This window comes from Prionailurus viverrinus, chromosome B1, assembly GCF_022837055.1.
Source record: "Prionailurus viverrinus isolate Anna chromosome B1, UM_Priviv_1.0, whole genome shotgun sequence".
NCBI classification, from domain to species: Eukaryota; Metazoa; Chordata; class Mammalia; order Carnivora; family Felidae; genus Prionailurus; species Prionailurus viverrinus.
The window spans coordinates 165,580,584-165,605,078 of record NC_062564.1 but is presented as its reverse complement, the minus strand read 5'-3'; the positions used below and the strand labels follow the sequence as shown (position 1 = coordinate 165,605,078).

The window sequence follows — 24,495 nt, the reverse complement described above, 5'->3', positions numbered from 1 at the left end:
CTTAATATCATTAGTCATTAGGAAAATGTAAATCAAAACCACATGAGATACCACTTCACACATACTAGAATGGCTAGAATTTTTTTTTTTTTGTAAAGGGAAAATAAGTATTGGCAAGAATGTGGAGAAATCATAACCTTCATATATTGCTGGTGAGAATGTAAAATGGCATAGCCAGGGGCGCATGGGTGGCTCCGTAGGTTGGGCGGCCGACTTCGGCTGGGGTCATGATCTTGCGGTCTGTGAGTTCAAGCCCCCCCTCGGGCTCTGTGCTCTCAGCTTGGAGCCTGGAATCTGCTTCAGATTCTGTGTCTCCCTCTCTCTCTGCCCCTCCCCCCATTCGCACTCTGTCTCTCTCTCTCTCTTTCAAAAATGAGTAAATGTTAAAAAAAAATTAAAATGAAATAAAATAAAATGGTATAGCCACTGTGAAGAATAGTTTGGCAGGTACTCAAAAGTTGACATATGACCCAGCATTTCCTTCCACTCCTAAGTATATACCCAAGACACCTGAAAACACATAGTCACACAAAAACTCACACATGAATGCTTACAGTGGTATTACTCATTATAGCCAAAAAGTGAAAATAACCAAGATGTCCACCAACTGATGAATGGATACATATATCCATACAATGGAATGTTATTCCACCATAAAAGGGAATGAGGTACTGGTACACGCTACACTGTGGATGAACTTCGAAAACTTTATACTAAGTAAAAGAAGCCAGATACAAAAGGCCACATGTAGTGTTAATTCCATATACCTAAAATGTGCAGAATAGGCAAATCCATACAGACACAAAGTAGAGAACTGTTTGGATGGGATGAGGGGACAACTGGGTATATGGAGTTTCTTTTAAGAGTGACAGAAATCTTCTGGAATTTGCGGTGATGGTTGCACAACATTGTAAATATACTAAAAACCGCTGTGTTGTACTCTTTAAAACTGGTTTATGTGGTGAATTTTATTCTTAACAAAAGAAATTTAAGAAGAAACACATGTACAACATGCAAATGATATACAGATAAGAATTAAAAGTAAAAGGAGAAATCAGAAACAAAAAAGCAGGAAAAGGGGTGCCTGGGTGGCTCAGTGGGTTAAGCGTCCCACTTCAGCTCAGGTCATGATCTCACAGTTCAAGAGTTCAAGCCCTACATCGGGCTCTGTGCTAACAGCTCAGAGCCTGGAGCCTGTTTCGGATTCTGTGTCTCCCTCTCTCTCTGCCCCTCCCCTGCTCTTTCTCTCTCTCTCTCTCAAAAATAAATAAACATTAAAAAATTAAAAAAAAAAAAAAAAAAAAAAAAAGGCAGGAAAAAACCAGAGTAGAAGCAAAGCTTATGTAGGTGTTGATTCTCACATAAGCACATATGGCAATAACTGAATATTGTCAAAATTGGCCTTGACTATTCCACGGAAGACATAGCCACCCTGGAGACTGACCCACTGTCTCTGGAGATGTCCTACAGCATCAGTAGAAAGGTCTACCAGCCCTGGAAGTTGTATCAGTTGCTTTTTTATAGAAAAACAACAACAGCCCAAAACCCCAACTCCATAATTAGTAGCACCAAAACAATAAAAATGTATTATTTCTCATGATTCTGTAGGTTGGGTGGGCAGTTCTAACCCACGTGCCTAGGATGGCACCTAGGATGGCACATTTCTGGCACTTACAGGCTATCAGCCAGGGCACCTCACTTCCCATTCATGTGGCTTTTCGATGAGACAACGTGGGTTATTCGTACGGTTCTCAGGATTCCATGAGCAGTAAGAGAAAGCAAGCCCCGGTACACAACACATTTCACGTCTCTGAATGCTTTGCCTTTGCTATTGTCTCATCAGCCAAAGCAAGTCACATGGCCAAGTCCAGAGTCAGTGTTACAGGTGACTACACAAGATGGAGTACACACGAGAAGGGGAGTTATAGAGGCCTTTTTGCAAACAATCTAGCACAAAGAAAAATAGATTTGGGGGCTTGGAGTTTAGCATTGGATAAATTAGCTGGTTTGTGTGTGACAGTTTGTGTGAAAAAGGGGACAGGTTGGGTGAAAAAGTACTTATCTCTAATTACTGAAATCACCTTCAGCACCACAAATTACTCATGGAAAAACCTTTGCAAACTGAGACAGAGGAGAGAACCATTAGTGCACACATCTTGCAATGCTCACTGAAGAGAATAGAATCATCTGCCTTCTTCAAATTGCTACTTTTCTCTCTTTCCTTTGTTGGCTCACAGAAAGTTGAATTCTCCTAAGTCAAATGCACATATGCTACACTTCTACCACTGGTAACCAGAACCCTGAGACATTTATGCAATTGTGCATTAAATTAGGAGCTTTTCAAAATCCAGGGTGCAAAGAATAACATAATGCCTCGTGGAAGAGTAATTTTTTATAAGAGATACACCAATCTACTAAAAGAAAAACTTTTCCTGTCATTCAATTCCGAAAAGACACTAGTTTATGGCATCATAAAGGATAATGAAAGATATGACATATCTTCAATAGAAGTTTGGACAGAAATTATAAAAACATTCCTCACCTGACCATTTCTAATATTAACACTTGACAATAGCCTAGTAAATAAATCCTTGTAAAAGCATTTCTTTGTGGGGTGAGCTAACAAGGTTATTTCCTTGTTAACCCAAGAAATAAAAATAAAGTATAGAAACAGGTAAATAAGTAATATGACCCTTGGTCCGTATCTGTTAAGTATTATCTTCGGCTCATTTTTAGCAAAAGTTGAATGAAGTTCAGTTTAAAATCTATTCTCTATTATCTGATAGGAATCCAAGTATTATGTCAAGAATAGAATAGAAGAGAAACAATATATTTGTTGTAAAATGTTTTTAAGATTAATATATATCTTGCTGATAGGCCAAGTATTTTCAGATGTACCGTCCTGAATGACTCACGATAACAGAAAATACCAACAGTCCCAAAGACATAGCTTCACACTGGGCTCATTTACATTTTGAGATTCCAACTGTATCTGATTTAAGCGCTCCTTCTTGATTCCAGGATATTTCTGTGAACGCTAACATTCCTCAGATTGCTATATATAAGAATTATTAAGACCCTGGCAGGTGTCCTTTTCAGTATTTCTGCCAAGTCAGAAAGCTCTAAAAGGCAGAGAGGCAACAGATGTGGTTTGCAGTTCACAATATGAATTTCACAAGTTGATACTAATATTTCAAATGAGTGAAATAGCAAAGCAGATTTCAAGCAACTGAACAAAAGTCTTCCAAAGCTGTTAAAGCACTCTAAGACAGGGCAGAGCTCTTTTTCACACCACCATCCTCACCCTCTACACACAGAGCACATACTCTGTTGCTGCTGAAAATAGTTGCTTAAATACCACCAAACGTAGTCTTGCACTTACACAAAATTCATTTCAAATTGCCATTTATTTAGTACATTTGCTTTACATTACACTTTAAAGTTGAAACTACACTGGCTTAAAAAGCATAAAAAGCAAAATTTCTATCATTCAGCTAGATTCCAGGATGCATGCCTTGTCTATGATCAACTGCATTAGCCAATCGCCCTAAAGTCTGCTGGTTTATGCAAAAATGGTAAGACCTATATTGCTGGGTGTAAATGGTTCTTTATATTGATCAGAACATCAAGTCATACTGGTAGAAGAACCTGGACGAGGAAGTGACACATTAAGTCACATTCCCTTCTTAGCTCTGCCCAGGACCTGCTTAACTTGCTACCCATCTCAAAATCTAAGGAAGTGAATTGATCAGCTTCACCATCATTATAAGAAACACTGAGCACCACCTACAGAGACAGAATAATTCCAAAGAGGTCTCTCCTCTACAATGGTAGCTGAGTGAGTCTAACACAGAAGTATTTGATCCGCCCGGGGTAACAACAAAACTCATACTTCCCTACCCTGGCTGATAGTTGAAACTTTTCCAATAGTAGATATACCTTTCCATTCCACATCAGAAATAAAATACAGAATCCAAATACCCCTGAAGAAGCTTAACACATGGACTAAAGTTTATTATAATTCTTAATCGTATCCTCTCTTGCCATCTTCAACATTTCTGGGCTGCAGTTACCCATCTCTGCAGTGAACCTGATCCCCTCTGTGGATCACCCCCTTCGGCCCTGTGGCATCATTTATGTTCCCAAACATAAGCCATTCCCAAGACCCACATTTACCTCCAACCACCACATCACTTCTAAGTCCCTTTACAGCAGTTCTTGAAAGATGGTATTAGGATTGCTCTCACATCGTGCACTTACCTCAAACCACTGTAGTTGGGCTTCTGTCTCCATCATTCCACTAAGACTGCATTTGTCAAGATCACCAAGGACCTCCTTGCTACCACACCCAGTGGTCACGTCTCACTTCTTATCTTACCTCCCAGCAGTGTGCAACACAGCTGACCATTCTCTCCTTGAAATGCTTAGTTTCTCTTGGTTCTCTGTAACGCCAAAGTTTCCTGGACTTTTTTCCTCAATCTTAGAGGCTGTACCTTCTCAGTATCCTTTGCTGGCTTCTATTTTTCCATTTTACTTCTAGACACTGGTATATACCAGAGCTTGCTTTCCTTCTCCCTCCATATGTTCTCAACAGAGGTGGCCTCATCCAGCTGCATACCTGAAAGATGGTCTACACGTTGCTAACTCCAGAATCTACATCTTCAAGCCTATCCCTAGGGACCTCAGACTTACTTAGCCAACTGCAAACCTGACGTCCTTATTTGAATATCTAACGGGTATCTCAAACATAACATAACTAAAACAGAACTCGAGATACTCCCCTAAAACTTACTCTTTACCTAGTCTTTACCACCTAAAATAGTAATATAGTAAGATAGTCTTTACTATCTAAGAAAATGGCTTCACCATCTCCCCAGATGCTCAGTCAAAAATCTAAGAGTTATCTTTGATTCATTCCCCTGTCTCATACGTCAAAATTAATCCAGAACAATGTTCTTTGGACTGTACCTCCAAAATATCCTAAATCTGAATATTCAAGTCTTTATCCTTCTCTCATTGGCTCAATCTATTGTACTAATGGCCCCTATTTTTCATACCTCTCTGTACCTTTTCACACCCCTCTGTATCCCTGCCCTTTGGCACTGTCCTCCCAGACTAACTGTGGGTGTACCCGTGGAAGTTGCCTTGACCAGTGGGACAGTAGCAAACTTGGCACAAGCTAAAGCATAAAAATCTGCTTGCTTGTTTCTACTCCCTTCCGTTTCTTTGCAACCACTATGAGATTATGACAGGGCCAGCCTGAGAATAAGCCCAGGCGAGCCTACTAGAGGGACATAATATGAACACAGGGGAGAGCAGGGTTGTTCCAGCCATCTCTGCTGAGGCTATCCCAGACAGCCGACAGTCAGCTGGCCCTTCCAAACACATCAGAGAACCAAGGTCACACTGCAGAGTTGCCTAGGTGACTCAGCTGATCACAGATCGGCTGAGCCTGACCCACATCAGAACTACCCAGCTATCCAAATCACCTCATGAGCAAAAATAAAACCGTATTCCTGTATGCCACTGAGTGTATGGGATGTTTGTTACATGGCGTTACTGTGGCAATAACCGATACAGCCACCACCACCCCTTGTCAAGGGTGCTGCAATATCCTCCTACTTCCTTCCATATCTTCTTATAATCCTTTCTCCATTTACCAATCCACACGAACTTTTAAAAAATAATAAAAAATTAAATTAAAAAATAAAGACGTAAATCAGTTCATGTCCTCAGTCCTACTTAAAACGCTCCAATGGCTTCCCCACCCTTAAACGAAAAACCCATCTCTTTAACCTAGCTTATCACCTACTTGTCCAACTGCACTGGTACCACTTCCCCCTGACCCACTATTATTCAACCACACGAGCCTTGTTCCTGTTCCTCAAACACAGCAAAATCGTGGTGTGGTGGGGTCTTTGCACATGATGTTCCCTCTACCTAGAAAATCATTCCACCTGTTCTCTGTTACTCTCTCCCTAGTCAACGACGTCTTATAACTCCAATTTCAGCCTGTATGTCACTTTTTGCAGAAAGGCCTTCCCTTGACCACTCAATCTAAAGTAGATAACCAGTCACTCTCGGGTCTCTATTTTAATGACTTAAATGATTCTTACCATGTCGACTGTGCTCAAATGAACGACTGAGTGAAAAAATAAATAAAACATCACCACATGACATTCTTTTCTTGATTTTTTAAAATTGTGTGCTCTCCCCACTGATTATAAGTTCCATACAAGCAGGAACCTAGTCTGTGTATTCACTACTGGACCCTCAGCATCTAAGACAATTCCTTCACATAGTAGGTACTCATTAAATATGTGATGAATGCTATCTGACTTACAGAAAAAAAGGAATGATCAGATCCTTTCTGAGATCATGTTTTTACACAGGAGAAGATAGGGCACCGGGTGGCTCAGTCGGTTAAGCATCTGACTTTGGCTCAGGTCATGATCTCACAGTTTGTGGGTTCAAACCCCACATCTGAGTCTGCTTCAGATTCTGTGTCTCTCTCTTTCTCTGTCAGGTCTCTCTCTCAAAAATAAATAAAACATGTAAAAAATTAAAAAAAAAAAAAAAAGAGAAACAGATCCATAAATACAGAGAACAAACTAGTGGTTGTCAGATAGGACAGGGGTGGGAAAATGGGCAAAATGGGTGAAGGGGAGTGGGAGGTACAGGCTTCCAGGTATGGAACGAATAAGTCACGGGGATGAAAGGTACAGCACAGGGGACATAGTCAATGGTAATAGTGTCATATGGTGACAGATGATAGCTATACCTGTAGTGAGCAGAGCATAACATACAGAGTTGTCAAATCACTACACTGTACCCCTGAAACTAATGTAACACTGTGTGTCACCTACACTTTAGTTAAATAAAACATAAAAATACATGTATTTAAACCAAAAACAAAACAGAACGTACTATCTTAAGACGTGCTTACCACAGGCTTGTTGAATGAATGAATGAATGAATGAATGAACGAACGAATATATTTGGGGAAGACTGTATTACACAATATCAAACTGGTTTCTTATGTGCGTTCTTCAGAGCCCTTTCTACACGAACAGGCTCTGTGAATCATACAGAACGCTGGCCTTCCCAGCCTTATTTGATCATAGACCTCACTCTATGTCCCTTAAACCTTAACATCTCCCAGAGTTGGAGGAGTCTATAAAATAGTTTGCGAAACATGTTAAGCTTAGATAATTTCAGTCATTTTCACCATCATAAAAGAGACAAGTTCTCTTACTCTTTACACATTAGTGTAATGAAAGGCCAACTAATTTGATTCATATCTGGTCTGAGCTGTTTCCCTCCACCTTGAAATCTTGCACCACCAGGCAGGGCCTCCGCTGTCCTGTCATGCAGCACACGTCTTGCGTGGTTTCTCTGCCCTGCTCCCTGTCTCCTCATAACCAGTCTGCTCTGCAAATCCTTCCAGTTTTTCTTCTACTGTCTCTTCTCTCTACATCCCTAGTCTTCTCATGAACTTTCTTCAACTGCTTTAATTACTCCTCTTCCCTTTCTCCAGCCAGCCCAACATCTCAGCCTGGCAATTCACAGTATCATACCACTCCCGCAACTTTTCAAAATACTTCTTCTTCCTTTTATAATCAAGGCTGTTCCTTCTCTTATGCTCTCTACACTGGACTCTCTTTAAAGCCATTCCCTAATCTCAAGTAAATATAATCATGTAAGATCCAATCTGGGTTCCCCCTTCCCTTCCTACCGTTTATTTCCAAGTGCTTAAGAAAGTAAATACACCTTTTCATATCCCCACGCCTGGGCTTGAGTTGTTCTCTCTGCCTAAAAGAGCACCTGTTGAAATGCTATTAACTTTTTTAAGGTCCCGATCACAGGTCATATCTTTCATGAAGCCTCCCTTATTTTCTACTCCTGCCACAATTAACTACTCCCTTTAACCAGCCCAAGGCAATTGGATAACTCATCGCAGATGTATCAAGTTAGTTGTGTATACGAATGCAGACGTTGCAAGTCTGGAGAGAAGACGGTGAACCAGCTGAATCCATCAGGGGGAATGACCAAGAGGTTGGTGGCAAAAGGAGAGACCAGCAGGGTATTTGCATGGAGGGCTTTACCTCCAGAGGAGGAAACAGCAAAGGGAAGCCAGAAGGCTACAGCCGAGAGAGCTACAGAGAAGGGAATGTTCTCATCATGTGAGGAGGCTGGGGTGTGGGAGTGTTGATTCACAATGGAACAATGCCCTCGGAGGACCGCCGGAAAGATTGGGAAGGAAGCCAGCAGAAGAATGGAAGTTCAGAATCATAGGGGAGTTGAGAGTATTTAGGAGAGAGCTGATCAGAAAGGCTAGGAGCCAAGAAACTGGGGATAACAGGCAAAGCCTAAGCCTCAGCTGGCTGAGATCCCAGATAGTGTCAGAGGCCAGATGAGTTAACCATTCAACAATCTTTGATCAGCATTCAAAAGTAGGTTGGTGAGTAATTTTGTAATGTCTACGAAGAACAGATTTCTCCAATTCTGTACTCATAGCATAATACTTATCCCTGTGTGTGGGCTCTGCCATGGGGGAAGAGATGGGGCGAGTGGTGAGGAGGGGTTGGGTGTGGCATCTCCCTTCCTAAGGGCAGGGCTCAGAGACCTAAAAGAGAACAAGCAAGCTGAACATGTACAGAGTCTCCAGGGAGCAAAGGTTTCCAGGCAAGATGCAGGCAACAGTAGGCACCAAGGCCCAAGAAGTAGGGGACTCATCCAAAGGGTAGATACAGAATGGTAATGAGGAATCCAAAACAAAAATATTCACTTTCTGGAAAGTCTGGATATCAGGCAGGGCTCTTTCAACTGCAAATAACTTGATTTAAGCTGACAACAGCAACGAAAGGAATGGACTGGCTCATAAAACCAAACAGTCTTGGGCTGCTTCAGGCACATCTGAATCCTGGGGTTTAAATGGTGCTGTCTGCGCTCCCACCACTGCTCAGTGCTATGTCTCAGCATGCTGGCCTCGTTCATTCTCTCCTACTTCAAACAGCTTCCTCCATATAGCAGGAAAAGATGGTCATCAGGAGTTCCGGGTTACATTACACTAGCAGAGGAAAAAAAAAAAACAAAACAAAAAAAAACAAACAAACAAAAAAAAAAAAAAAAAAAAAAAAAAACCAAACAAGTCCCAGGGGACAAGAATGCCTCCTTTCCTAACTGGAGCAGAAAAGGAGCCTGACAGGGCAAACTGCGTTAAGCTCTGAGCCAATCACTTGGTCAGGTGGAGACACTTCTCAGATTGGCCAAAGCTAAGTCACATGACCGTCCCTGGGGTTAGTGTCCATCCCACCCAAACCACACGAGCTTCCTTCCCCAAAGGAAGGAAATTTGGGCAAATAAGTAGTAAGTCCACTATAATGTAGCCACTGGTCAGGCCCCAGGTACCAAAAGAGAAGCCCTATGCTTACAGCATAGAAGGGCTTTGAAGTCAGACAGAACTGGTTTTAAATTTCAGCTTGGACACTTACTAGCTGTGTGACCTCAGGTAAATTACTTAACTTCTCAGTGCCTCAGTTCCTCCTTATAAAATGGAGATAATGATAGCACCCACCTCCTAGAGATGTGTGGAAAGGGTAAATGAAATAAGGCACATAAATGACTAGACACAAAGCTTGACACAAAGTGATCAATAAATGGTAGCTTATTAGTAATAATAACAATGATGACAATTATTATTACTTAGAACATGACCACATGAATGGTGAGCTGTGACTCGGTGAAAGAGAGAGCCATGTCAGCACTTGGATAAAGCAGCCCTGGGTCAAGGTTCATTAAGGGCAACTCAGGACACAACACAGGGGCCTAAGTGAACACTGAGAAAACAGTTTAAATCAATAAATGTCTTGGGCACCTGCTGCATGCAGCGAGGCACGGAAGATACAATCATGAATGAGGCACATATAGCTCCAAGGTAAACTACCATGAAGAGTGACGATAGCTTTGTGGCATTATTTGGGGGCTGGAGAGGTTGACTGAAGCCACTTCACTACTTTCAGCCACAGGGTGTGGGCACTGGGAAGGCGCTGAGCATACAAGAGAACAACGCCTGGGCCAAACTGTTAGAATGCTAAGAAGGAACAGAACTATAATCACCGCCCCCAAAATGCCTTTGCATGAAAAGAAAAAGTGTCTCTGCCTTTAAAAACTTTACTTCCACCCAGGGGCACCTGGGTGGTTCAGTCAGCTAAGCATCCGACTTCGGCTCAGGTCACGATCTCACAGGTTCAGGAGTTCGAGCCCCACGTCAGGCTCTGTGCTGACAGCTCGGAGCCTGGAGCCTGCTTCAGATTCTGTGTCTCCCTCTCTCTCTGCCACTCCCCTGCTGGCTCTCTCTCTCTCTCTCTCTCTCTCTCTCTCTCTCTCTCTCTTTCGCCCTCTTTCTCAAAAATAAACATTAAAAAAAAATTTTTTTAACTTTACTTCCACCTTCCAAAACCCTGTTACAGTAAATAAAAGAAGCCCACTATATCTACAATGTGAATGCCATCTCAGATTGTACAGTGCATAACTGCACAACTGTACATGACGGCTCTAGGCAGAGGCAAGGAAGCTGAACTGGGGGCTGGGAGGGGTCAGGATCTAGGGGTGGAGATGGAGGATCCGGGAGTCCCTGGGCCTTTGGAGACAGAGAATAACTTTTGCTGCACCACTCAGTATGGTAGCCATTTGCCACAAATAGCCGTTGAGCCCTTGAAATGTGGCTACTGCAAGTGAGGAACTAAATCTTTAATTTTATTTAATTTTAATTCAAAATTTAAAACGGAAGCAGTATAAAATGTTTCTCCATTAGCCAAAACTTGATTGTTTGGTAGGACATTTTACTTTATCTACTGCACTACATAAGATATTGTATTGCACTGGGGCGCCTGTGGCTCAGTCGGTTGAGGGTCCGACTTTGGCTCAGGTCATGATCTCACGGCCCATGAGTTCAAGCCCCGCGTCGGGCTCTGTGCTGACAGCTCGGAGCCCGGAGCCTGCTTTGGATTCTGTATCTTCTTCTCTCTCTGCCCCTAACCCACTTGCATTCTGTCTCCATCTGTCTCAAAAATAAATAAATATTTTTTTAAAAATTAAAAAAAAAGATACTGTATTGCATTGCAGTGTCCTGCACGTTATTGCTCTTAATCAAGCTCCTGAGTTATTTCTGGTACCTTATTAATAATTAACAATCATTATGTGATTACATGGTGAAATTATAATGTTTCTTATAGATTGGGCCACATAAAATATACTATTAAAATAAATTTCACCTAGTGTGTTTCGCTTGTTTAATGTAGCCAACAGGAACTTTCAAATTATCTGGCTCACAGAATATTTCCATCCAATGGCGCTGCTATAAAGACATCTTAGGATATTCAGGATTCAGGGGCTTGGAGTGATACCCAGAAGAACTGGTTGCTTTCATTTCGTTTGAAGCAGGCCTTCATGGTTTCTTCTAGGTTGTCCATTTCTCTTTACCAGGACAGAAAGTAACAAGAGGAGAAGAGTGTAGCTCAGCGTGTATACTCAGTAGAGCTATAAAAGTACCCTCTGGAGTCAGACTGCATTGTTCTCATGTCTGGTTCCACTGCTAAAACCACATCTCCCTGAACCTCTGAGCTCCAGGCTCTTCATCTGAAGAATGTTGGGAATGACCTTGCCCACTCATTGGGTTGTAGCCTGGGTTAAATGAGCTAAGACATGTAAAGAGCTCCACATGGAGCCTGGCACATCATCTGTGATCAAAAACATTAACTATTGGGGGCAGGTGGGGTATTATTTGGGAATAAAGAAGGTGCAAATGAATGGCCTCCCTGTATCACCGAGCTATAAGAGGGCATGCCCTTGTCCACACATCTCCTCAGCTTTTATCTTTCTCGACCGAAGAAATCAATGGGGATATTTTACTCAATAGTCCGTGCCACCGATAGATACATTTGCTTTTCTCTAGGTCTTATGTCTTTAAGGTACGCTGATGAAACTATCTTAGATGCTGAAACATGAAAATGGGTAAAATGACATTTCTGAATTATCTGTAACAACACCTAAGATTTAGTTAGCTTTTTTTGTTCCAGGTTGTACACTTAGTGAATCTCTTCGGTTAAGAGTTTACAGGGGCACCTGGCTGGCTCTGTCGGAACAGCATGCAACTCCTGATCTCAGGGGTCCTGAGTTCTGAATCTTTCTTGAGTAAAAAAACTGGAATGTCCATCTGCATATACACATGGACTCATTTTACCTAAATGCACTCATCACCACTGCATAGACCCGAGACCAGCAGTTCGGCCTTTTAATGTCCCAGTATGTTCATGTTGACTGTAAATTTGGAGTTTACACTGTGCACTCCCTCTTCTACATCATTTATTTAAAAAAAATAATAATAATTAGGGGCGCCTGGGTGGTGCAGTCGGTTAAGCGTCCGACTTCAGCCAGGTCACGATCTCGTGGTCCAGGAGTTCGAGCCCCGCGTCGGGCTCTGGGCTGATGGCTCGGAGCCTGGAGCCTGTTTCCGATTCTGTGTCTCCCTCTCTCTCTCTGCCCCTCCCCCGTTCATGCTCTGTCTCTCTCTGTCCCAAAAATAAATAAACGTTGAAAAAAAAAATAATTAGACTAGTTTACTCACATTTGCGTTCTAGGAAATGTTCATCTACGCCAAGCCTTTATTCTGTCTTTACCGACCCCACCTGTTTTGGGGACAAAGCATTTCTCCCAAACTCCCCCTGACTCAATTTATTTAACCGACTGTGTGTGGAGACTTTTCCACATTACTTTGAAAATCACAGTTTATCCCTAGCTTCCATAATTATTCCATGCCCTTCAAGAACTCCACTGAATGTCAAACACAATTCCCCCTTACAAAGGAGTAGCCTATGCCTACCCCCACAAAGGTTGTATTTGCTTAAAAACTGTAATACCCACTTTTCCAACACATGCATGCTCATGTAGAATTTATTTTAGACTCCACTAGTTCCACAAAATCCAAGAAAAATTCTGTAGAAGGTACATTAAATTTACCCTCCGATTCTCAGCAAGCTATTATCCTCTATGAGGCTCACTTTTCTCATCTTTAAAACAGGCATAATATAGATGCCCTTTGCTACACAGAGCAAGCCATGTCATCATACATGAATGTGTATAAAACACTCTGAAAAGCTCAAAGTCCTTTATAAGCATTGGGCCATGAATCTTTCTGAAGCAGACTGTTAATTATGTGTCATTATGCTTTGCTTAATAGGTGGAAAACCTGAGGCCTGGGAACATAACGCCAGTTAATAGCTGACTTACAATTCTAGCCCAGGCTTTAGACATTAGACAGGAAGATGTCAAGGGAAAAACCTGAATAGGATTGTCCTCTACCCCGAGTTCTTTACCCAGAAAAGATATTAATGCAAAATTCCCTAATGTTGCTCATTGCCCTGCCCCTCCTACTTCCTCTTGCAGTCCAAGAATGGGGAAATGGGTGGGAGGGTTGGAACTCCTTATAGGTGTGTAATGCCTTCCCCTGCTTACAGAAAGGTTCATGAACCCTAGACCAGGCACTGAGGACAAATGTTGTTTCACAGATACCATAACAACCTCTCCACCTTTTGTTACTGATCCCTAGACACTTTTCCTACCACATCCAACAAGATCAAAGGAGGCCATAGACGTTACCACCCAGAACACAGCCTCTGCAAGTGGACCCGTTGGGTTACTCTGGCTTTGTTATCTGACCTACAACCTAGTACATAACATGGCCTCAATGACTCCAGCTAAACCTTGTGCCTTCACACAAAGTAGATACTGTTGATCTAAAAGTTCAAAATAGAGGATAACGGAAACTTTAGATAACTTGATGCAGCTAGTGAACTTTTTCACATTATCATTTTGTGTCCTCCTGACAATGATTAACAGAAGCTAGAAATCCTCAATCCCAGAGTGAAATTTTGAGAAATACTCCCCAAGAAAATAATCCCCAAAAGGGGATAGTATAGCAACACTACTTAGAAAAAAAAAAAAAGAAAACAACCCCAATTGTACAATTGGAAAGTGCTTCAAAATACCGTTGTATATTCATAGGACAGACTATCACCTACTTATTAAAAATGATAATTATTCCTACAAAAATACCTATATGAAATAATGTTACCCAAAGAACTTTATGTATGAACTAATTATAACCTCATAAATAATTGTATGTATGTGTCTGTATGTATATACATGTGTGTATATACATGTATGTATGTGTATTTATATATGTATATACATACACACACATATATAAAAATTACAGAATTTAGAGTTACATAAACAGTTGCACACAATGCTCCTTAAGCTAATTATTTTCTAGAAAGTTGCTGAAGATCTTTAAAAAGTCAAATGATGATAGAGATGACGAAGGGGTGTTCACCAAGATTCTGTCTGGAATGGTTTGGGGTCATTTTTAATTTCTTTATAAGCTTCAGCACTGTTTATATTTTTTAACAATGAATATATGAAACTCTATAAAACAACAAAAAAAAATGTTTAATGATGGCAGGGAGAATCCAAAGAGCATACTGGGAGTTGAGGAATCCCTGTGGCATCCAGAGATTTATCCTTAGTCTACGTGAGGCAGGAGGACGCATCACCAGCTGAGCTCAAAAAGCTCTTTCAGCTACAACCCCAGACCCTATGAATAAGAATTCTTTAATGCAAGACTCCTATAACTGATCTAAATATGTGACAAATAAGTTGACAATCTTTTAAAAAAATTAAAAAGCATTCATACTTAAATTTATATGCCTAACTACATTCATAACTCAGTTAAATTGTATTTCTATTTATCTGCATGGTTAAAGGATCAGGCATTTTTGTCAGTCAAGGCAGGAAAATAAAAAGAAAGCCAACTGCCTTCTTTGGACCCAAAATAACCCCAATGGTCAAAACTAACTTTACTGCACACTTAAATTATATCTGCAGAAAAATAAACGTTTAAATCACTCCTTTGTAGGGAAAAGAAAAGCCACAATTTCATTTTGGGGGCAGTCATGTGAAGATTCCACATGTTGTGGTTGAAACATAATATTGGGGGATACATGAGGACATAGAGTTTCCAAGGAAATAGTAACAGGAAGACATTGTTGGAACTCTATTCAGGATAAAGAGAAGAAGCTAAAATCTTTTCCTATGCAATCAGGCTAGGGTTTCACAAAAATTAAAGATAAAGGGAGTAGGATATTTGACAGTTCATTAGAAGTATCTCATACAGTAGAAGACAATTTAAAGTCTGTCACTTTGATAACCTATAGCTAATCATTTCAAAAGCTTTTAACCTTCAAGGGGCACCTGGGTGGTTTGGTTAGTTAAGCATCTGACTCTTGATTTTGGCTCAGGTCATGGTCTCGTGGTCTGTGAGTTCGAGCTCCATGTCAGGTTCTGCACTGACAAGTGTGGAGCCTTCTTGGCATTCTCTCTCTCTCTCTCTCTCTCTCTCTCTCTCTGTCCCTCCCTTGCTCTCCCCCTCAAAACAAATAAATAAACTTAAAAAAAAAAAGCTTTAACTTTCAAAAACAAATGCCATGTAGTTACGTGTCTCTCAAAATTAAATAAACATTTAAATTTTTAAAAAATGTTTCCAATGAGAAATATTTCTAAATAATACAAAAAACAATACACTTGGGGAAACTTAAATGGAATGCTCTATGTTTCAGTCTAGACAGAGTGAAGTGAGAGTCTAATCAAGAATTTAATGGGGCGTCTGAGTGGCTCAGTTGGTTAAGTGTCTGACTTCAGCCCAGGTCATGATCTCACAGTTCATGGGTTCCAGCCCCACACTGGGCTCTCTGCTGACAGCTCGGAGCCTGGATTCTGCTTTGGATTCTGTGTCTCCCTCTCTGCCCCTCCCCTACTCATGCTCTGTCTCTCAAAAATAAATAAATATTAAAAAAAAAATTTTTTTTTAAGTTCATGAATTTAGGTTATTGGGTCCAACTTGAATAATTATGACCAAACATCTTTTTTTGTCCCCTAACTGCCAAGTGTCCACAATTATCTGGAAAAAAATTCATTTGGTACATTCATCAAGTATTTGTTAGGCATTGCACTCTTCCCTAGGAGAGTTTACAAATTAGCTAAGAAGACGAAAAGAAGTTCAGAGAAGCACTTAACACATTAGAGAAAAACTCTACTGCGTGGGAAGAGAGGTTGCAATGGCTTCCAAGGTTCTACTTAGAAAAGGGAAGGATAGCTGTGGAAGCACAGATGGAAGAATGAGCACTGTAGCTATTCCCACCGGCCAAGTTTTCATTCACAATGGTACCTGGTGGGCTCCAGGTGAATGGTGTTTCCTAACCATTTTATCCTTTACTGCCATCCCCCAGAGAGCAAATCACTCCTGTACCCACTCCAATTAGCAATTGCTAGCATTGGTGTTTTCTGTATTCCCAGTGCAGAGACGCCATCTTGGGAGTACAGAGTTTTGCTTTTTCTGCACAGATAAGATGGTCTGGGAACGATGCTCTTCCTCCTTTAGTGGAAGTTGACTTGTCATCGTTCCTCTGTGTTAAGCATAAAGTCATGCTGATGCTGTCAAGCTACTGGGACAGAAGGCTGCACACTGAATTAAAGCCTAAGGAATGACTCAGTTGGTAAAAGGGGGTTAGGGAAGTTGTGACCATCCATGAGGCACTGCACAGATCAGTCATCTCTGATCAGCCCAGCCAGAAACAGGAACTGGGTGCACATTCCAAGAAAGACATGAGCTTTGAAAGAGGAAATGAGGATGCTTCTGCTAGTAAGGCAACTGTGTGATAAACTGGCCTCCAGAAGGAAATGATGACTTCCATCGAGGCCACATGGCCACCAATGACACCAGGCTTGCCTTTCAGATTAAAACATCTGAAGAGGAGTTTCACTGAAAGGTAATCAGAGGCCAAGGGGATAGAATGAGTCCTCAACAAAGTGAATTGGAGAAATGGAAACAAGGGCTTTATGACCAGTACACTATATATCACCCAAGCTAGGTCTAGAGGGAGATCTTGCCTCCCATGACAACTGTGATTAGTTGGTGGTGGACGCTTAGAGTGGCAGAAGAAGAAATCTGAGGTCTAAACGGGGTTCAGTGAAAGAATACAACTGGACTGGTCAAGGAACGTTTACTGTTGGTAAAGGCAGGAAAACAGCAGCATAACGTCATGGCTGAACCACACTAGTCTCTCAGTGGAGATTGCTGAAGGCACCAATGGCAGATTGAACAAGACCTTCCACCTTCTCTCCCTCCTGAAAACTCAATAAAATGACCAAAAAAAAAAAAATCATTTTTTTTTCTTTAATGCATAAACCCACAAAGATGGAGGGAACAGAAGAGAAAATAATAAAACATTTTGGTGGGGTGAAGGGAAGTCAAGAAACAACCCGAATGTACGACAGAATCTTCAAAATGCTACATAATGCAAGGCAGTTAGACCCTCTGCGGGGAGAGAGGTGGGCTAAAATAAAGACAACTGAACTTTAAAAAGCAGTTGGATGTCCCATATCCCTTCAGCCTTTCTGAGCAGTTAGGTGATCTCCGCCTGCCTACCCTTGCAAAAACACCTGGAGTGTCTTCCCCACCTCCTCTCCCAGAGAGGGTAAAAGAGGGGGTCTCTGGAATGGGGTACATCAGGCATGGCTCAGATGTTCTGGAAACACCAAGGAGGGGTTATATAAACATGTGGATGCTGAGACTTCCAGCCTTCTTCTCCACCTAGTTCCCAGATCACTGGCAGCCAAGCTCTCCATCACTGTCCAGGAAAAGAGTGGAAGAGCCTTTTCTGAGGACTCTCAGTGGCCCAAGAGGTAATGACATCAGTTTTGCCAAATAAAACCCCAGCCAGATCACCTGACAGTGAAATTCCCGGTCAACAAGCCCACACACAACTTCAGCTCCTAATCCCCGACTCAAATGTGAGCAGACAACAAAAGGGTATGAGGAATATGAGGAAAGTCTCTAACAGGAAAGACAGAGACTTAAATCAACAGACAAAGGCAACATGGGGAAACTGAGTCTGTGAAGGAAGGAAAAAACTTTCAAAAAAATTAAACTCCGCAGAGAGATAAGACAGATAAGACACTGAAATCATAAAATAAAAGCAAGAAATAGATATGGAAGGGGCCAAGGGCAGGCCACCTCCAAATATGCCACTTTGGCATGTTGATTATTTTAAATAAAAGTTACTTAGGAGACAGCCTATGCAGCAAGAACACCAGACCCTCCTCTGTCCCTTGAAAGCGGGAAATAAATCTCCCAAGTGAAAGGTACACTCCCTGCATCAGGAGGTAAAAAGACTACCTTAATTCCAGAGATGGGAAATTTAGAGCCTAGAAGGTTCTATAAACAACCCTGGTTACTTTTTACTCACTTACTACCACAGCCCAAATTCTGTTTAGAATTCTTTACTAATTGGAGTTCCCAAATTTTCTTTGTCCTGTTAATTCCTCACAGATTGTCTCTATGTCTAAAAAATATAAAAAACCTACCTGCCTGCCTCAACATCTCTTTAGGTCTCAATTTCATAATTGGGCCTCTGTGCATATGGAATAAAACTGTTTTTTTTTCTCTTGTTAATCTGTCTGATTTAAATTTAATTCTTAGTCCAGCTAGAAGATCTTGAGGGTACAGAAGAATTTTTCCTTCCTTTCAATGTACCACACACACACACACACACACACACACACACACACGCCCTCAGAAAACAAAGAGCTTTTAATTTAAAATATTAAAAATATGATTATACTTATTAAAAACTCAGTGGAAGGATGAGATGATAAAATTGAAAAAAAAAATCACCCCAAAAGCAGAACCAAGAAATTAAAAGACACATATTAGGAAAGAAAATTAGAGGCCTAGTCCAAAATATCTAATATATAAACAATAAGAGTTTTTGAAAGACACATCTCAGAAAATGGAGAGGAGGAAATTATCAATGAGTTAATTCAAGAAAACTTCCCAAATTGAAGGGTATAAGTTTCAGGATTCAAAGAGCCCAGCACAATGGATGAAAGCAGACCCATACTAAGGAGGAGCATCATGAAATTTCAGGATCATGGAGGCCAAGAGAAAATTCTATGAACTTCCATGAAGGACTCAGTAGGTTTGTAAACTGTACAGCAAATTACAGCAAAAATTAAGGAATCAGAACAGTTCCGAATTTCTCAATAGCAACACCACAACCTAGAAGGCAATGAAACAATGCTTTCAAATTTTCCACCCTAAAATTCTAAACTATCAATTGTCAGTAGAAAACAGCTATTTAGAGGCATTCACCATCAAGAAAAAAATACATATCCATCCATCTTTTCCAAGAAGCTCCTTGAGAACGTGCTCTATCAAAAAAAGGACTCTACCAAGACAGAGAGGACATGCACTACAGGTTAAGAGGAGAGAAATGATGGGGATCCCCAGGATGATGACAAAAGGAAGTCCTCAGGGTGACAACTGTGTCCCATGTGTAGAGGTGAACTGGTCCATATTAGGGCAAGCCAGGAGGCTCAGGGACAACTTCAGGAAAGTGAAATTGGCAGAATACCTGATGCATCTGAGGCAAGTTTCAGAAATCTGGCCAAGAGATTTCTTGGCCAGAGAATTAACGATGAAGACGTAAGAAACTAAGTAAATGAACAAACAAAGCAATGATGAACTCCAAAGAAAACAAAAAGCTGTGCTCTGCTTAGCTATGTACATTGATCTAACCAAAATTACTGTTTAACCACTGCAAGGATGGAAAATTAGGGAAGCTGTGGTTGGGTGGGGGTGGGGGGGTGAGAGGAAAAAAGGGAGCCACGTCATCCTCTTCCATAGTGGGAAGTCAACAGATAAAGCCTCAAACTGCAAAACTCAAGAAGTAGCAACTACAAGCAACAAATACCAAAATAACCAGCTCAAAGAATTACATGTGGTTGTTTCTAGAAAGAGAGAAATCTAATTTAGATTAAAAGTTTAAAACTGGGGTGCCTGGGTGGCTCAGTCCAGTTAAGCATCCGACTCTTGATTTCAGCTCAGCTCATGATCTCACTTCGTGGTTTGAGCCTGCATCAGGCTCTGCACTGAGAGCATAGCACCTGCTTGGGATTCTCTCTGCCCCTCCCCCACTCATGCTTGCTCACTCTCTCTGTCTCTCTCTCTCTCTCAAAACTAATAAACATTTTTAAAAAGCTTAAATGTATATACATATATATACGTATGTATACATATATGTATACATATGTACACATGTATACATATATGTATACATATATGTATATATACGTGTATGTGTATATGTGTATGTATATATGTATATGTATGTATATGTATATATACATATATACATACACATATATATATTCCATATATATTCCATATATATACATGGAATTTGGCAAAATGCCATCCTTGTTTTTCCCAAACAATAGAAAATGTAATTTTCTACATCTAGGCCACAATAGCTGTGGTCATCTGAGCTCTAAACAACCAAATGCGGTGGGAAAGGTAATAGTTATAATCCAACCAAGGAAGGAGTGGTTGATCTAGGGCAGAGACAAAAAGGCAAGTCCAGGTGGAGGTAACTAATAAGCCCCCTCTTCTGGGATTCTTTTCAACAAAGCTATTCTCATGGCATAATCACATAGTACAGGATAATCTTACAATTGCCAACAACCATGAGCTAATTTCACTAACAGACTCCAATGTCCCCTTTACTACACTAATCTGACCAAGGCAACTGGCCCCTAAAATGATTGATCTGCATTCAACCTCACTCCTTTTCACCTCTGTAGACTAAATAACAAGAGAGAATAAGGACTCTAAAACAAGTGACGTTGTCCTCAACAGATATTTACTAAACATCCTCGGGGGACCCAGCACTAGGCTGAGGGTCAACACCCCTGTGCAAACTATGTGGACTTAGTCTCTCTGCCCTGAACAATAAGGTAATTCTCCCTAAGGGTAGGAATCCAGGGAGGGGTGGAGTGGGGTGGAAGCATAAAACCGGAAGAGCCAGGCAGGGGGAGGAGGCACCAACCCAGCCAACCTGGAGGAACCTGTAAGCAGAGGTGTACTTAGAGACCCAAGGCTCAGTCTCCTAGCACTCTGGATATGCAGAGCAAGGCAGGGAGACCAACAATTCTTCTCCAAGCATAACCCTTCCAACCACCCTGTCAAGGGTCAACTTTACAGAGCAAAGGTTACCATTCTCTGAACTTGACCATGATTTGATAAAACATAGCCCCTGCCCTTGAGTAACCATCTGCTGAAATAACATGATGACTGGCTTAGTACAGAATAAGTAAACAGGTTAAACGTGCTAGAGCATACATTAGTATTCTGTATTCGTTTCTATTTGGGGAGTTGTGAAAATTTTAGTTCAAAGACCTATGTGGAGCAAAGGTTTTGCCAACTAGAGCACAGCACTGATTTGCATGTGTTTCCAACACTTGCCCTAGACAGTTCCAAAAAGCAAACATACACACCCTTATGAGAAGACTCAAACTCACTAACATAAATACACTGCAGTAAGCATCATGAATTGCCAAGAATAGTGATATATCGATCAGATTAATTGAGGCATGGGGAAAATATAGGTCTTTCCTAAACCCTGAAAATGTAACTGAACTAAAAAATACTTTCCCATACATGATGAGAAAATTACAACATACTTTCTTTTCTCCCTATAAATCATGATATTCCATCCCCCATGTGATTCTTGCCGACTAAGGAACTACCAGGGTCACAAACCAACCTGTTACATCCTAAACTTAATTGGGAAACCCACTGGTTTGTTGAGGTTGTTTTTTCCACCTCAGATCTTTAGGGGAGACTCATCTCAAAGAGATTAAATTCTCGGAATTTCCTAAAAGGAAAATGGGCACTCACTGGAAAAATACAGGGTATATGCTCAAAACGCTCAACTATTTTGGATAACCTTCAAACTCAGCCACCAGCCCATCCTGTTCCCAGTTGACACTGAGGTCAACTCTTCTAATCAAATATTCCAGTTTCCAAAGAATGGCAACAGATGAGAGTGTTTCTGAACCTGGTACACAGAAACACATTATTATTCTTCCTTGAAAAAAAATTTCAGATCAAAAGGAAATTTAGGATCCAAGAAAAGCGCACACTCCCAGGTTAAGATCCTAGTTTTTCCAATACTTGTAGTCACCGAACCCCTGTTTTCAAGATTCAAACAATTTCCCAGATTTAAAAAAAAAAAAAAAAAAAAAAAAGTGAATTTGGTGGGGTGAGGCACTCGGACACGTACAACTGTGGAATGTCTCCGTCGATGGTGCCAACTTTCAATGGAGGCTGTGCTGCCACCCAGAGAGGACGAACCAACCTGGCTGCGCAGCTGGGAAGCGAACCCAACGCTGAACTTGCCGCGGGGCGGCCTGAGCCCTGGGACCCGAAAAGAAAGGGGGCGGGGGCTCCTCCGGAGAGGCCAGCGCCTGAACTCGAGAGGCCGGGAGGCGCGGACCGCCGGGAAGGTGCGACTCCGCGGGAGCGCGCACCTGTCCCTTCTTCCCGGACCCAAGGGGACCGGGTCCCTCACCTGGCGTGGCGGGCCCGCGCTCACCACGCCGCGTGAGGGATAAAATCTTCCTCATCCCAGGAAGGCCAGTCTTTGGGCTCGTGGAAGCCACCTCTCGCCTCGCGCCGGTCCCGACCCTTTCCTGCCCGGGTCCCCGCAGCCCCGGGGCCGGCCCGGCCAACCCGCGCGCGCGGCGTCCTTACCTGGCTGGAGCCCGCGGGGTGCGCGGAGCCGCCGACAGTGTGAAGTCCCGCGGGCGCCGCGGAGTTCGGAGCTCGGGGCCCGCAGGCCCCACCCCCGCCCCGCCCCGCCCCGCCCCGCTCGCTCCGCCCCCGCTCGCTTCTGCCCGCAGCAACCGGTTCCCACGAGCCCTGGGGCGGTTTTGAGACTGGAGGCGGGAGTGGGTTGGACGCGCGTCCCGGCTCCTGAGACCCAGCTGGAGTTTCAGGTAAGTCGGAGGAGCGTCCCTTGTGTCCCCAGCGCGGCGCTGGGCTTCCCTAGGCCCAGACTTCCTACCCCGGGAGAAACGCCCCGCGAGGTTTGGGACATCCCCGGCCCCGGGAGAACCCCGAGCAGTGCCACCTGTGGGTGACTGGGGACTCTGTCGGAACTAGGAACCGCACCTCCCCTTCCGCTAAGCGGTGGCGGGCCAGGTGGATGGCACGGTGCAGTAGAGCGAAGCAAGAGTTTTATGAAAAGAGTAAGTCTTTTTCTGTCAAACCTGAGGCATCGGAGCACATCTGATACACTTACAAGGTCACGTGCATTGACTGTTAATGTATTAACACTTGCCTCACTCACTGAAAAGTAGAAAACAGCACCTATGTAAGACTTACGGTGTGCCAGGCTCTGTTTTGGTACTTTACATGTATTAACATTTCTATAAAGTATATGCTATATCAGAATCCCCCATCTTACAAGTGAGGCACAGAGAAGTTACATAATCAACCTCATGTCGCTCAACATAGTAAGCTGAAAAGCTGGGATCTAAATCCAGATCGTCCTCCTCTGGAGTCTGCCCTCTAAACCACTGCCATCCTGACACCAGAATCTGAGTGTCCACTGTGTGCAGGGAACTGTTACAGGCCCGGGGAAAACAAGAGGAGGGCTCTTCCCTCAAAGGAGCTTGTATTCTAGTTTGGGGGGAGAAAAGACAAGAAGCAAGTTCAAAATGAAACCACTGCACATATGAGATGTGTTGACTATAGTCATACAGCAGGGTGGTGGCATTGAGAGTGATGGGGAGAGGGAGGCTACTTTCCACCTGGTCGTCCTGGAGACTCCTCTGGGAAGGTGACAGTGGAGCTGGGCGCTGAACAAGGGGACAGGCAGACAACCCTGAAGATGAAGCTAAGGGAAGGCAAGTACATTAATAGTTACAAGCTCATGCTTATCTGGGACTCTCCTTCAAGCATTCAATAAACCCTAAGAAGTCTGACAAGATTTCATTTTACAGGGGGAAAAAAAAATACAAAAAAACCTAAAGGTTGGGAAGATTAATAACTCGGCTAAGTCATTAGTTAGGAAAGGGGAGGGATGGGAAGAGAGCACAAGGCCTTCTGGTTCCAAATCCTCCCTCCCTCTTGTGGGGCCCTTGAGCATAATGACCTGCACTCAGAATGAATCTAGTAAAATTTCTCTTTTGTGATCCACTGTTTCGTCCCAGCCCCCATCTCTCCTGCCTCTTACCCACTCAGAAACTACTGTTGACTAGTCAACATAATTTCCTCCAGAGCAGGTGTTCTTTGAGGGAGCAGACGTAAGGAACCTTCTGAAATTGTATGCAAAACAAAGCAGAACAAAAAAATTGTGTGTGTGTGTGTGTGTGTGTGTGTGTGGAAAGAGAGTTATAATTATTTGTTATAGTAATAAGGTTGGTTTTCTCCAATAAAAACTCATACACACACACACACACACACACACACACACACACACACACTTAACACTTCCATCAAATGGACTGACGCCCAAAGGTAGGAAAGCCACT

The 24,495-nt window shown here is 42.3% G+C and overlaps 1 protein-coding gene and 1 long non-coding RNA gene across 3 annotated transcripts in view; one reads left to right on the top strand and one right to left on the bottom strand.

Moving 5' to 3' along the window:
- Positions 1 to 22,792, bottom strand: part of TEC (tec protein tyrosine kinase) — a 125,453-nt gene extending 102,661 nt beyond the window's left edge. For both annotated transcript variants that reach the window (XM_047856560.1, XM_047856561.1), the window contains exon 1: positions 22,712 to 22,792. The gene's annotated coding sequence lies outside the window, so the exon portion shown is untranslated. The remainder of the gene's footprint in view (positions 1 to 22,711) is intronic.
- Positions 22,793 to 22,842: 50 nt separating this feature from the next.
- Positions 22,843 to 24,495, top strand: part of LOC125163830 (uncharacterized) — a 63,502-nt gene continuing 61,849 nt past the window's right edge. The window contains exon 1 of the long non-coding RNA XR_007151563.1: positions 22,843 to 22,956. This is a non-coding gene — a long non-coding RNA (uncharacterized LOC125163830). The remainder of the gene's footprint in view (positions 22,957 to 24,495) is intronic.